The sequence below is a fragment of the Panthera onca genome, chromosome B2 (assembly GCF_046562875.1).
Source record: "Panthera onca isolate mPanOnc1 chromosome B2, mPanOnc1 haplotype 2, whole genome shotgun sequence".
NCBI lineage: Eukaryota > Metazoa > Chordata > Mammalia > Carnivora > Felidae > Panthera > Panthera onca.
The window spans coordinates 1854492-1870553 of record NC_138343.1 but is presented as its reverse complement, the minus strand read 5'-3'; the positions used below and the strand labels follow the sequence as shown (position 1 = coordinate 1870553).

At 48.2% G+C, this 16062-nt stretch overlaps 2 non-coding genes across 2 annotated transcripts; one reads left to right on the top strand and one right to left on the bottom strand.

The window, feature by feature from the left end:
- Positions 1–8781: 8781 nt before the first annotated feature.
- TRNAA-AGC (transfer RNA alanine (anticodon AGC)) lies at positions 8782–8853 on the top strand. Its single transcript has one exon. It is a non-coding gene; the product is annotated as a tRNA-Ala (tRNA).
- Positions 8854–11481: 2628 nt separating this feature from the next.
- On the bottom strand, positions 11482–11553 carry TRNAA-UGC (transfer RNA alanine (anticodon UGC)). Its single transcript has one exon. It is a non-coding gene; the product is annotated as a tRNA-Ala (tRNA).
- Between the last annotated feature and the right edge of the window lie 4509 nt (positions 11554–16062).

The following is a 16062-nucleotide window of genomic DNA, read 5'->3' as shown; positions in this document are numbered from 1 at the left end:
TCCATATCATTTTTGTAAGGTTTTACTTTTTACTTTAGTCTCAAACATGTATTAATTATGTAAATATAGATGGAGATAGGACTTTTGGTTTCCGATCAACATGTAGAGAGCTTGGAAGGCGTCACTCCCATCCTCACAACAAGGAAAGAGCTGAAACAACCCTTCTTAGATCCATCAGAGAACTGAGGTCACAGAACTAACTGCTGCCCCCAAACTGGAGAGACAGGTAAATGATCACAATTTTCCAGAGCAGAAGCCAGGAGGTGGCAGCAGAAATCAATACCAGGGCAGGAAAATTAAACCATAATTAATGAATTGCTGGAGGCTCAGTGTACAGTAGCTTGAGGGTTGAACACTGCAAGGAGGCTCTGTCCTGGGAGAGCCCTCTGCTTTCCTGAGTTTTACCTCCAGGAGCCCCACCAGGCTCTCACTTTGAAGACCAAGAAAAAATACCCTCTTGCCTGTGGCTAGGAGAGGGGAAAAGTAGCCATTCTGAAATGTAGTACACAATAGCTATTCTTGAATGAATGCATGAGTGAATGAATGAATGAATTTAAAAATCTGGATTTAAAAAAAATTTTTTTTTAATGTTTATTTATTTTTGAGACACAGCATGAACGGGGGAGGAGCAGATAGAGAGGGAGACACAGAATCGGAAGCAGGCTCCGGACTCTGAGCCATCAGCCCAGAGCCCGACGCGGGGCTCGAACTCACGGACCGTGAGATCGTGACCTGAGCTGAAGTCGGACGCTTAACCGACTGAGCCACCCAGGCGCCCCCAAAATCTGGATTTTTAATAAAAGCACCGCCAAGCACCAAAATGCAAGGTAGAAGAGCTTCCTTTGCAAGAAGGAGCTCTTTGTTCTCCTAACAAGTCGGTCCACAAGGAAGCTACTTTATCACGATAAAACTTCTAGCAGATAACACAGGAGAAAATCTAGGTGGTGTCAACTCTGGCAATGGGTTCTTGGATACAACGCCAAAAGCATGATTGTTGGACGAAATAACCAATAAGTGGTACTTTATTAAAATTTAAAAACATATGCTCTGCTAAAGGCAGTATCAGGAAAATGAGAAGACAAGTCACAAAAAATATTTGAAAAACACGTATCTGATAAAGGACTGGTAGGGGCGCCTGGGTGGCTCAGTCGGTTAAGCGTCTGACTTCAGCTCAGGTCACGATCTCGCGGTCCGCGAGGTCAAGCCCTGCGTCGGGCTCTGGGCTGGTGGCTCGGAGCCTGGAGCCTGCTTCGGATTCTGTGTCTCCCTCTCTCTCTGCCCCTGCCCTGTTCATGCTCTGTCTCTCTCTGTCTCAAAAATAAATAAAACGTTAAAAAAAATTTTGTGATAAAGGACTGGTACACAAAATATACAAAGTACTCTTAAAACTCACAAACAAGAAAACAACCTGTTTACAAAAATAGGGAAAAGATCTGGACACTTGACCAAAGATGTACAGATGGCAAGGAAAGCATTAAAAGATGCTCAGCATCAGGGCACCTTGGTGGCTCAGTAGGTTGAATGATCAACTCTTGATCTCAGTCAGGTCATGATCTCAGGGTTTGTCCAGAGCCTGCTAGGGATTCTCTTTCTCCCTCTCTGCCCCTCCCCTGTGCATACTCGCCCTCTCTTTCTTTCAAGATAAATAAATAAACTTAAAAAAAGAGATGCTCAACATCATATGTCATTAGGGAATTGCACATTTAAACAATGAGGTGCCACTACAGAGCTATTAGAATGGCCAGAGTCCAGAACATTGACAACGCCAGATGCTGGGGTGCATGTGGAGCGACAGGAACTCTGATTCGTTGCTGGTGGGGATACAAAATGGTGCAGCCGCTCTGGGAGACAGCTTGTTAATTTCTTACAACACTCAGCACAGGTTTATCCTATGAGGAAGCAGTTGCACTCCTTGGTATTTACCCATATGAGTGACAAACTTGAGCTCCCACAAAATCTTTCACGTGGATGTTTCAGCAGCTTTCTTTGTAATTGCCAAACTTGGAAGCAACCATCCCGCAGTAGGCGAATGGATAAGTGAACTGGTTCATCCAGACAATGGAATACTATTCAATGTCCCCCCAAATGAGCCATTAAGCCGTGAAAACACAAGGAGCAACTTTAAATGCATATTACTGAGTGAAAGAAGTTGGTCAGCTTTAGTCAAAACTCCCATAAATAGTATAAGTTAAGTCTTGTTATATACAATTTAACTGTCACTTAACTAGCAGTTGGAGGTAATTTCTGCTTAAAATGACTTCTGATTTATTTGCACTTTTAAAACCTTTTTCTCCTGTCATTATTTTGCTTAAACAGATATTGTATGAGTTTTTTTCCCTTTCTTTTATTTATTTGGTGGCTTATTAATTTTTTTTAACGTTTATTTATTTTTGAGACAGAGAGAGACAGAGCATGAATGGGGGAGGGTCAGAGAGAGAGGGAGACACAGAATCCCAAGCAGGCTCCAGGCTCTGAGCTGTCAGCACAGAGCCCGACGCGGGGCTCGAACTCACGGACCGTGAGATCATGACCTGAGCCGAAGTCGGACGCCCAACCGACCAAGCCACCCAGGCGCCCCGGCTTATTAATTTTTTACAACTTTTTTTCTCAATTTGTTTGGAATGTAATCATTCCATTTCCATTGTTTTAGTGAATATTTGAAGTAACATATAAAATTATCTTAACAAAATATAAAGAAAAAGATCTTGATCTTTTTTAAAACAAAATTATTTGAGAGGGAGATAGAGGGCAAGCAGGGAAGGGACAGAGAGAGAAGACAGACCCCCAAGCAGGCTCCGTACTATGAGCACAGAGCCCGATGCGGGGCCTGAACCCATGAACTGTGAGATCATGACCTGAACTGAAGTCAAGGCACCCCTCTTGATCTTTTTAAAAAACATAAAGTCTTTCAAAACACTTTAGTCCCTCTTCTTCCACTTTTTAAAAAATTGTGGTAAAGCTCACCTAACATAAAATTCACTGTTTTAATTAAAGCGTGCAATCCAATGGCATTTAGTCGCTTCACAACGTTGTGCAGCCATTACCACTATCCGAACATTTTCATCACCCCAATCACCCCAAAGGAAACCTTGTATCCATTAAGTAGTCATTCCTCAAACCTACACTCACCCCCAGCATCTGGAAATCACTAATCTGCCTTTTGTTTTTTCTATGGATTCACTTATTCTGGATATCTCCTATAAATGGAATCACACAGAATGTGGCCTTTTGTGTCTGGCTACTTTCACTCAGCATAATGTTTTCAAGGTCTGTCCATATTGTAGTCTTCCTTTTTGATGACTGAATAATACTCCATCCTATGGATATACCACCTTCGTTCACTCATTTATCAGTCTATGGACACTTGAGTTATTTTCACTTTTTTTGCTATTGTGAATAGTGCTGCCATGTAGATTTGTGGACAAGTTTTTGTTTGAACACTTGTTTTCAACCTTTTGGGTATCACCCAGGAATGGGATTGCTAGGTCCTACAGTCACTTCTTGTTTATTAACTTACTGAGGAATCACCATTTTCCACAGCTGCCACACCATTTTACATTCTCACTAGCATTGTCCAGAGTTCTAACTTCTGGATCGACTCAGATTTTCTATTTCTTCACAATCCAGTCTTGGGGGATTGTGTGTTTCTCAGAATTGTCCATTTTATTTAGGTTTTCTGATGTGTTGGTGCACAATTGCTCATAGTACCCTCTTACAATCCTTTTATTTCTGTAAGATCAGCATTAATATCCTCACCTTACTTTCGGCTTGAGTCATTTGAGTCTTTTGTCTTTCTTTTTTATTCACTAGCTAAAGATTTGCCAATTCTGTTATCTTTTCAAAAAGCAATTTTTGGTTTCATTGATTCTATCGTTTTTGTGCTCTCCATTTCATTTATCTCTGCTCGAATCTTTATCATTTCCTTCCCTCCATTTCCACTGAGTTAGGTTGCTTTTCTTTCTCTGGCTCCTTAGGGTAGAAAGTTATGTTACTTATTGAGATTTTTCTTCTCTCCTAATGCAGGCATTTACAGCTATAAATGTGTCCCATAAAACCATAAAACTTGGCGTTTTGTCTTTATTTTCTTCCAGCCAAGTATTTTGTCCATCTCCCTGATGACCACCTCTTTGACCCAGTAGCTGTTTACAAGTATGTTTTTAACTCCACATATTGGCGTATTTTCCAGTTTTTGCTTTGTTATTTGATTTCTGGTTTCATTCGATAGTGGTTGGAAAATACACTTTGTATGATTGGAATCACTTTAAATTGGCTGAAACTTGTTTTGTAGCCTAACATAAGCAGCTTCTGTCTCCAGGCAGCATTCTCTGGTTGCTATTTTTATTAGATTCCAGAGTTCTGCAAAAGTTGTTTCTGGTTTTTTGCCACCTAATCGTCGCTTTAGTGGAGACGCGGATATTTGGAGTGCCCTCCTCCTCTGTCTCTGGTTATGCCCCTGCTCGCCATTTTTTATGGTTACAAATTAGATACTACTATTATTTTATTCAGATAATTATTGTTCAAATTTTCCTACATGCTCACATTTTGTTTGTTCTCTATTTATTGTTGCATTTCAGACTATCATTCTAGTATTTTTCTTTTTCTCTGAAGTATATCATTTGGAGGTTGTTTTAATAATTAACCTACCATTTACCTTGCCTTTGTAAAGATAACCAATAAGTGATTAAGAAAGGTGACTCTTTGTAGAATATTTACAGATAAAAAATGCAAAAGAAATGCTTTTTAAAAATCACCATTTTATAACCCTTAATGCATAATGAATCTAGGTAGTAATAATCAGTGGTTGAATAAGCCATTAGGTGGAAAACAAAGGTGTGGATCTGAACCCACCAAACAGCCTTAGCGTAATTAGAAGTGGGAAAACCTAGGTTATATGCCTCCTGATGTGATACTATAGGAAATCCACCGTAAAACCCATAATGTATTCTAGCCTAAAACAACCGAATATGAGTCTACCAAAACTTCACTGTCTAACTACCAGTTTACAAGAGATATGGAGAATAAGAAAAACACATTAGGTGGTACCGCAACGGTGAAATCAACCACACTTAGAACATAAGAAATTCCATGGGACAGATTACCCAGTTGCATAAACAAGTGAACAGCATAAAAAAAAATAAAAGAGACCCCATTAATCTTGAGAATTTTAAGAGATTGTCTCAACCAAAAGCAATGTGTGGACCTTCTTCAGATTACGAATGAAACAAATCAACAACAACAAAAAAGGCATGTTCACAAAACCGAGAAAATTCACCATGGACTGGGTATTAGATAGTATGAAGAATCTTGTTAAATTGTTTAGATGTGAATTTTGTTGGAATTTTGTTTTTTAAATGACTATCTATTATCTATTACCTATTACCTATTACCTATTCTCTATTCTCTATTGTTTTTTAAATGACTATATACAGAAATATTTAAAGATCAAATGCATGATGCTTGAAAGTAGCTTAAAATGCTTCAGAAAACAAAGGATGATAAAATAAGAATGGTGTATGTTAATCATTGTTGAACCAGGTTGAGATGCATATGGACATTCATTATATCGTTCTCTCTAACTTCACGTAAGTTCCAATGTTTTGATAACATGTCTCTGTGAGAGAAAATTTCCCCAAGTTAGGCCTGCAGGACTCATCATAGTAAGATCACACAACCCTCCCAACAGTAAGGATGACCACAGACGCAAGAAGATAAACCACTATGCTTATGGATCCACACATACAAAAGGTGACATAGACCTAAACGGCAGCAGATGTTGAAATTTTAAGATACAAGATAAGGAACAGCGATGTGGGATATACATCAACAAATTAAGGAGACAGTATGCCAGAAGAATGAGTAGAATGATATAAAAATTTAGAACTCAAGAAATAAGATACCATAGTTGAAGCTAAAAATTCCTGATAGGTCAGGCTAAACAGCATGTTAGCTACAGCCTAAGAAAGAATTACTACATTGAGAGATGACTCCAACATATTGGTCCAGAATACAGCAAAAATAGTTAAGGACACGGAACAAAGTCAGCTGTGACAGTTTGGTTTTAAACTCCCTGTTTTTATTTGTAAATGGTGTTAAAAAGCTTCCATTCTTGGGGTGTCTGGGTGGATGTTAAGCATCCAACTCGGTTTCGGGGTTTCAGCTCCTGTCATGATCTCATGGTTTGGTGAGTTCAAGCCCCGTGTCAGGTTCTATGCTGGCAGCACAGAGCCTGCTTGGGATTCTCTCCCCCCCACCCCCTCTGCCCCTTCCACACTCATGGTGTCTCTGTCTCTCTCCAAATAAATAAATAAACTTTAAAAACTTTTTTTTAAAAAGCGCCCATTCTTGAAGGTTAGTTTGATGAGCACACAAGTCTAGATTGACAATTATTTTATTTGAATCCTTCTAAAATAGATTTCCTTTTTCCCTGGTTTGTTATGGAAATTAAGGTTCTTGTTAACATTGTAACTGTTCCTCCTTTGCAGTAGATCCGTCCATTTTCTCTGGCTGATTTCAGACCTTCTCTTTGGTAACACAATTTCAGTGTGAGGTGTGAAGTTATGGTTATTTACTTTTCCTTGCTTGCGATACACTGAGCTTTCTGAATCTACATATAAAAAGTTTCTCTCCAGTTCTGGGAAATTCTAATCTCTTATGTCTTCGAATATGACCTCACCTACGTTTTTCTCTTCTTCTATTCCTGGGCTATAATTATATATACTCAGAATTTCTTATTTGATCCTACATCTCTACTATGTTCTTTTATCCATTTTCTGTGGCCGTGTAATAAACTACCCCAAAACTCAGGGGCTTAAAGCAACACCCACTCATTTTCTCAGAATTCTAGGGGTTGGTAATATGGGCAGAGCTCACATGGGCTGTATCGTCTCTTCTGTTTGTGGGGTCAGCTGGACTAGTCTCTCTGCAGCCAATTCGCAGGTCAGCTGGAGACTGACGGCTCCAGGACAGCCCCAACCATATCCGACAGTAGGCAGGGACTGTTTCTGGTTTATCAGGTTTCCTTACTGTGCTCTTTCTAGATGGTGGCCCAGCTTTCTTACACAATGATAGCAGTGTTCCAGGAAAGTGAAGGCTGACACTACAAGGTTTCTTGAGACCAGGCTTGAGAGTGCCACAACATTACCTCATTGTACTCCACTGGTCAGAGCAGCTCAGATTCAAGGTTCAGAGGAATAAATTAGACTCCACCCCCTGACGGGAGGAGGTGCAAATGACCTGTGGTGAGGTTCGTCTGTCACGGCTGACTTTGTTCCATTTCTTAACTACTTTTGCTGTATTCTGGACCGACACTTTGGCATCATCTCTCAACATTTTGATGAAGAGCGGGATGTTTGGGGTCTTAGGTTGCTGCCCCACAAACCAGGTGATCCATGGAAGGCACAGTCTCCAGGTAATTACCCCCACATTATCCATGATAAGTATCCCCACATCAGCTATGTAGTACTCTGGTGGGAAATGCATGCCCTGAATGTGATCATAAGAAAACAGACCCAAAGCGAAAGACATTCTATTAAAAAAAGAAACAAACAAACAAACAATAAAAAAAGGACATGCTTCAAATGGCATGTTAATGTCATAAAAGCCCCCCCCCCCTCCAAATCTGTGAAAATGTTCCAGATTAAAGAAAACTAAAAAGGCCAACTAAATGCAACACCATCCCCAGACTAGATGCTGTAGGAGGGGCGATCGGGTCAGTTGGGTCAAATGCAAACCGTAGATTAAATACAGCTGTCTGTTAGGGTTAACTTCTCCCGTTCACCACAGTCCTGAGGTCATGAGGTCAAGGGTTTAAGGGTAACTGAACATGTGATACTCCCTAATGAGAGAAAGAGAAGTCAAACCACAAAGCAAATGGAGTAAAATATTAGCAATAGCCAAATCCGGGTCAAGGGAATAGGGGCAATTTTGTACTATTTTTATTTTTTTCTACTTTTTTAATAAGTTTGAAATTGTTTCAGAGGCAGAGAAAGACTCCAGGGAAATCAGCGACTGGGGGTGGGGCCGGACCCGGCCAACTCTACAGCGTGAGGAGCGGTCCCCCAAACCATCCGAGGAACCCCGAATTCTTCACAGCTGAGGGGGTCTGACCGTGGAGGGGGGGGGTAGTGGGGAGGAGGAGGTCAAGGCTGTTGGGCCAGCTCAACCCTTCCCCCCCAGCAGCACCCCTGCCGCCCTCCGCTGGCCCCAGGGCAGGGGTACCTGCCACCCAGGTTCCCAGCTTGTCCTCGGGGTCCATCCAGGACAGGGTGACCCCGCGGGGACGGTCCCTTCCACCACCGCCCAGCCTTCAGCGGAGGCTTCTGCCTCCCGGAGATGGGGAGGATTTGAGGGTCTCGGACCCCCGGAGGCGGGAGGCGCTGCGCGCCCCCTGGGCTCCCCCCGCCACACGCCCCCGCTGCGCGCGCGCCTCCCTCCCCCTCCTCTGGCTGTCCCCCCCCCTGCACACCCGCCTCCCGCTGCGCCGCACCTGCTGCGGCCTCTGGGGGCGGGAGTGGGGGAAGGAGTGCAGAGCACGGAAAATGAAGCGGGGAAGAGCGAGAGAAGACTGACCGTCTCTTTTCAGCTTCCTTCTTCGTTTGGAATCTCACTTTGTGCTTTTGAGGGGTTTTTTTGTTTGTTTTGTGTTTTGAAACCGCTTCTCAGCCTGTTTCGCAAACGAGGCAGCTCGCACCGCGCGCTCCCTGCAGGTTACCAAATCTTTAGGAGACCAGGAAGTAATGATTATAAATCACGACAGAAATCCAAAGGGGCGCGCTCACAGTCGGGGGTGTAGCTCAGTGGTAGAGCGCGTGCTTAGCATGTACGAGGTCCCGGGTTCAATCCCCGGCACCTCCAGCAGTTTTGAGGGGTCGTGCTCGCGGTCAGAACACCTGCCTGGCGTTTCCCCCGCTAGACCCGGTACCCTCTTCCGTTTTCCACCCGCGCGCCCCGCGGTCAGGACCCCGATTCCTGCCCCACACGTGCCCTGGACCCCTGATTTCTGTCCCACACTTGCTCTGAACCCCCACTTTCTGTCCCACACGCGCCCTGGACCCCCGATTCCTGTCCCACACGCGCCCTGGACCCCCGATTCCTGTCCTACTTTCTGTGCCACACGCACCCTGGACCCCCGATTCCTGTCCCACTTTCTGTCCCACACGCGCCCTGGACCCCCGATTCCTGTCCCACTTTCTGTCCCACACGCGCCCTGGACCCCCGATTCCTGTCCCACACGCGCCCTGTTCTGTTCCACCCGCGCCCTGGACCCCCGATTCCTGTCCTACTTTCTGTGCCACACGCACCCTGGACCCCCGATTCCTGTCCCACTTTCTGTCCCACACGCGCCCTGGACCCCCGATTCCTGTCCTACTTTCTGTGCCACACGCACCCTGGACCCCCGATTCCTGTCCCACTTTCTGTCCCACACGCGCCCTGGACTCCCGATTCCTGTCCCACATGCGCCCTGGACCCTGTGCAGCAGATGTAAACAGCTCTTGTTCCAGAAAACTTCAATCAAAGTAAATGACCTGTCCGGCTCATTGTAGACATAAATTTGACTAAAGGACCACTTCCACTGCCCCCAGACAAGCATCCCACAAGTAACACCTGCATCGCTTAACCAATTCCAACATGACAACTGATTTGCCCAGGCCACAGCTAGTGTGAAATAATAGTTGAATACATAGTATAAGACGGGGGGGGGGGGGGGGGACTGCCATCACTGTTAAACTGATTCATTTCTAGGGATTATTTTTCATCCTGGAAAATAATTCTGGGTAATATGTGTTGTTCAGAGATTTTTACGATCTGTATCACTATTTTAGTCTCTTTAAGGTATTTTGTGGTCAAACAGATTTAAAGTTGTTTATGATTAGGCACGGATGTCCGTTAACTTCACTACTATTTAACGCTGTGATGAAGGTATAAATCAAGGCCTTCAGATATGGGAAGAATAGAGGATTCGGCACTGAATAGAGACAAAGTTACCTTTCTAGATCTTGGTAGTATTATACATCTGGAAATCACCTTTCTCTACAAATAGAGAATTTAGAGAAACTGGTTGTAAAATCAACACACACACACACACACACATACACACACACACACACTAGTTCTTTGGAGGTTTTTGGATAACAGCTCATTCTCTTGAACGCTGACAAATGAAGGGAGAGAATCAAGTATTTATGGATAATATGGAATGTTTTTTAGGAGATACATATAGTTAGTAAGGGAAAGATTTTCTCCATCAAAGAATCACAGCTAATAAATGCAGGAGGAAGAATTAAAACCACAGTCAACATTTTACTACTGATATTGCTGTAATGCATCCAGGTTGCGATCATCGATGGTGGCTACAACCATGAGGAGAAATTGGACGGGGAAACCTAGAACGGATAGAACAGGTGGACATCACCTGAAACCAACGATCAATTCCATGAGGCTAGAAGTGAGACGGTTACACATCACGTGCCTCCTTATGCTGTAAAACAGAACACGCCCAGCCCCACCAATGAAATACTTGCGTTAAAAGATTACTGCTTTCTCCAAGCAGATGGAGCCAGTAACACATTACAGTAAGTATTGGGAATGCCAGAATATGGGTTTTTTAAGTTTTATGTATTTATTTTGAGGGAGACAGACAGCACAAGTGGGGAAAGGGCAGAGAGAGAGAGGGAGGCAGAGAGAGAGAATCCCAAGCAGGTTCTGCGATGCCTGCGCAGAGCCCGATATGGGGCTTTATCTCCAAGATGGATGTCCCCAAATGGACCTCAGTGGCATAGCAATTATTTTTTAAAGGTTTTATTTATTTATTTTGAGAGAGCGCGCGCACGCACATGCATGTGGGGGAGGGGCATAGAGAGAGGGAGAAAGAGAATCCCAAGCAGGCTCCACCCCATCAGCGCAGAGCCCCAGGGGAGGCTCCACTAACTCAGAGATCATGACCTGCGCTGAAATCCAGAGTCCCCAACGGACACCTAGGCGCCCCAACGGCATATTAATTACTTTTAATTGCAGCTACTTGGGAAACAGCAGGTTCAAGGACATCACGCCCTCCTCTGTGCCCTGGAAGCAGGAAATAAACTTTCCATACGAAAGGGAGTTTCCTGTACTAAGAAGTAAAAGACATCCTTATCACCAGAGACGCGGGTTTTAAAATTGAGACAGCTGTATAAGCTCGTTACTTTTTCAGTAAATCTACCTCAGCCCAAATTCCGCTTAAAATCCCTTACTAATCAAAGTCCCCAAAACGTCTGTTTGCTCCGTCCTGTCATTTCCTCGCGAATTCATCTTCTCTCTGTCTAAAGTGCTTCTCAGTCTCACTATTAAGCCTCTTTTCCCCCTGGTAACCTGTGTCGAGCCAATTTAATTCTTAGTGCAGTAAGAATTCCGGATGGAAGAAAACTCCTTTCTCTCAGTCACTTCAATATTTGAAGAGGGGCCTGCCAAGGGCTAAATAAGAAGCGAATTGGAGCGTCGCTAAAGTGGAGATGCCGGGGATCGAACCCGGGGCCTCATACATGCAAAGCATGCGCTCTACCACTGAGCTACATCCCCACCGCGAAGCCCGCTCCCTTCTCCTTCGTTGCTCACCCAGGTCCTCCCTCATCCACAGAATCGCCATCGGGTGGATCTAACAAGCGCTTATTACCTAACACATCAGACTGCCCCGCGCTCCCCTTTAATGCGCGTTTTATATTTGCAGACCTATGTTATTTGGTTACGTTTGCCTGCTTCCCCCTAGGGTGATGTCAGAAGGGCAGAGCCCCGAGTGTCCTTCCCCGTCACCCTACCTCCAGCCGGCAGCACCGAGCCTGGCACGCAGCAGCCCCTCAGCAAAGGGTGGCGAGGGATGCCGGAGAGGTGACCTCGGTCCAGGGTTCCTGTCGCAGCGCAGAGAACCGTGCGGTGAAGTGCGCGGGGGAGAGGCGGATTGCGAAGTACGCGCATAGCTCGTTCAGGGCAGCGGGGCGGGCGCTCCGGCCCACACCGGACGGGCAAGCGTTCCGCGCACCCTTGAGGAGACACCGGCCCCCTGAACAAAGGCCCGTTTGCGCCCGCAGCGGTGGGCGGCGACGCTTCTCGATTTCGGCCGAAGTTCTGCGCGCAGGTGGCGCGTGGACGCCCCCGGTGAGCCCCCGCAGCGGTCCGCCCGGGGTCTGGGCAGGTGCGGCTCTGAAACGCACTCGTGGGTTTCACCTAGCGCATCCTCTGCAAAGATGCGCGGGAGAAACGAGACCCGGGCGGCCGCTGGGTGGGGGTGCTCTGGGCGCGCGGGGGCCGACCCCCGGGGGGTTCCCCGCCCAGACACCTGCATCCGTCCTGCTCGTCAGCCAGCGCAGCACGGCCCTTGCCGCCCGCTCCCAGGGCTGCGATTTCGGCCTTCAGGTTCTCGCCGCGCGGCCCACCACCCGGCCTCTGCCTTACGCGGGGCTCGGCCGGGACTCCCCGGGGTCGCTCCCAGCGTTCGTAGCCAGGTCACCTTTTCAGCCCGTGCCCCGGTCTGCCTCACACTTCCTCGCCTTCCCTCAGGCCTTTCCTTCTGGCAGATTCCTTGGCCTTTACCGGCTTTACTGCCGCGTGCGGGCGGCTCCTCGGTGTTTGGAGCGAGCCGGGCTCTGTGACCAGTCCGGCTGCTCCCGGTGACCCCGAAGCCCTGGAACTCTCCCAGAAAATGCCCACAGCGGCGATGGTGCCCTGCGCGTCCCGAAAACGCACCCGGGCACGGCCGAGTTGGGGAGGGAAGGACAGTGGACGTACAGCCAGAGAAGGAAAGGTAAATTGGAACCGGGAAGGGAGACACAAACATAAACAGAAGTGTCTAAAAACAAGCAATGAAGCCAACGGTCCTACCCCCGCAGGACGCGAGGCCCTCGGCGAGCCTCGACGCGTCACCGCAAGCCTCCAGGAGAGCCGTGCCAACCACTTCCCGACCGACGTGCGCAAAGGACCCGACCTCCCTGCGGAAGCGCGTGGTGTCCCTTCGCTCTGCCGACTGCAGTTCGCGCCAGCCCCCAGCTGTCCCCAAGCTTCTCTTGGTCCCGGACCTCACCTGCCCGCCACCCACCTGCAGACCCCGCCGGGGGAGTGGTTCCTGTGCAGACCAACCTGTGCACAGCACCACCGCGTGCACACCACCGTCGCGTGCACAGCACCACCCCATGCACACTCCGTGCACACCACCCCATACACCACCACCGCGTGCACACCACCACCCGTGCACACCACCGTCGCGTGCACACCACCACCCCGTGCACACCACCGCCCCGTGCACACCACCACCCGTGCACACCACCACCCCATGCACGCTCCATGCACACCACCACCCGTGGACACCACCACCCCATGCACACTCCGTGCACACCACCACCCGTGCACACCACCACCCCATGCACGCTCCATGCACACCACCACCCGTGGACACCACCACCCCATGCACACTCCGTGCACACCACCACCCGTGGACACCACCACCCCATGCACACTCCGTGCACACCACCACCCGTGCACACTACCACCCCATGCACACTCCGTGCACACCACCACCCCGTGCACACTACTACCATCGTGTGCACACCACCACCGCGTGCACACCACCACCTCGTGCACACCACCACCCCGTGCACACCACCGCGTGCACATCACCACCTCGTGCACACTACCACTGTCGCGTGCACACCACCCCATACACCACCACCCCGTGCACACCACCACCCCATGCACACTCTGTGCACACCACCACCCCGTCCGTGCACACTACCACCGTCGCGTGCGCACCACCACCCGTGCACACTACCACCCCATGCACACTCCGTGCACACCACCACCCCGTGCACACTACTACCGTCGTGTGCACACCACCACCTCGTGCACACCACCACCCCGTGCACACCACTGCGTGCACATCACCACCTCATGCACACTACCACTGTCGCGTGCACACCACCCCATACACCACCACCCCGTGCACACCACCACCCCATGCACACTCTGTGCACACCACCACCCCGTCCGTGCACACTACCACCGTCGCGTGCGCACCACCACCCGTGCACACTACCACCGTCGCGTGCACACCACCACCGCGTTCACACCACCACGCCGTGCACACCACCACCTCGTGCATACCACCACCCCATGCACACTCCGTGCACACCACCCATACACCACCACCCCGTGCACACTACCACCGTCGCGTGCACACCACCACCCCATGCACACTCCGTGCACACCACCACCCCGTGCACACCACCACCACCAGCCCCCTCCTCCGGGACCCCGGGAAAGCCCCCGCCCCGCCCCTTGACTCATTTGCAGGTTTGCGCCGGTGGGATTTTAGCCAGAATGAAGGTTCGGTGCGGGAGAAGGAGCCTGAGACACCTGCTGCCGGGTACGGGAGGGCGGCGCGCGCGAGCGGCCGGGCGCAGGTGCGCAGGTGGCGGGCAGAGCCCCGCGGGCCGCTCTCCCCCAGCCTGGGGCAGGGCCAGGGGCCATAGCGAGGGGGCCGGCGGCCGGTCTAGTGAGGAGGGAGCGAGACTCGTGTGCCACGACTCCTGCGTGGTCCCCGGATGGTCAACGTGGCCAGATTCTTAGCGATTCGGCCTCGGGGTTTTGGAGGCTCAGCCCGCGGACTGCGCTGACCGGCGGGGGAGGTGCTAACCTCTACGCCCCTGAATCCCGTCGGTGGTGGGATCATGGGGTGCAACTGTTGCCCCGGAACAGGAGTTTTTATCATTTTGGTCATAATTGCCCTGGGTGCCGGCCGGCACCGCGATTGGATGCTTGAGTCCAGTCCTGGACAGGGCGGTCTGCCCTCCTGCCCTTGCTCCCTCCCACGTGACCTTCGATGTAGGCCTGAGGTCCTCGGTTCATCCCTGGTCTGTCCACGCACGGGACGTCTACACCTGTAGACGCGCTTTCTTTCGGCCTTTTGCCGTTCTTAATCTGCCTTCGCTCGTCTTTATCTTCCTCTTCTCTTCGAATGGCCAGTGGACAGATTATCTGATGTTCAAGGGCTTTCCAACATCGAGAGAAGGGTCTGATATGGTTTGTACGTCAGTGCACAATTCATTAAGCTTTAAAAATTAACATTTGTAAATATTCACACTCTATTTTCACAGTGTATTAAAAACATAAATTCAAAACTTAGATTTCCCTTACACACAAATATTTATAAAAACTCAGGCCTTATGTTAAATTGTTTAATCTTTAAATGTTGGACGCACCTTAGTCCTGCAGTGTTGTTGGAAAATGATGTAGTAAGGTAGCATTCTGCACAGCAGACTGTTCAAAAGCTCTGTACAAAAACTGTTCCTGAGTTTTTGCGTGTATCAGCATCACCTCCGGGTCTTGTCAGGACAAGGGTTGCTAGGTCCCCATGCCTCAAGTTCTGGACTCACCGAGATGGGGCCTAAGAATTTGCACTTTTAGCAAGATCTCAGGTGATGCTGATGCTGCGGATACAAAGACCATGCTTTGAGAGCCGTTGCCTCACCCTAAAACCCTTTCTAAAGTATTAAAACCTGGATTTATGTTTGAATCTTCAGCGTCTTTCTTATACTTTCTATTCCACAGGATACAGGTTTACTCACCCAGTCTACAGAGTGGGCTCTTCCTTCTTGGGCCGAGATTTACACACACTGTGGACAATTCCAAGCCTAGAACCTGAGATTGAGTGGACCCTGCAAGATGACTCTGTCTCCGTCCTGTACCCAGGACTTTGTCCATCCATCACATTTCCCAGGGGGTTGCTGTAGCCATCTGTGGGTCTAGTTTTTCTCATGCCAGCCTTTCCAAAAGCCTCATGATCTGAATGACATATTCTTGGTCATTGTTAGGATAAAACCCACATTTCCACCTGCTTGTTTTGAGCTGGGCCTGGGCAGATTAAGGTGAATCTAAAGCCTTTAGTGATATTGATTTACAAACATTTTCTTTCTGACATTCAAGACCTGTAAAATTCATATAATTCTTGCACAACAAAGTGTAGCGAAATACATATTACAGAAAACTTGATGTATGTTCATAAAGAAAGGTATTTTTGTGCCCCATAAACTCTACAGTTCT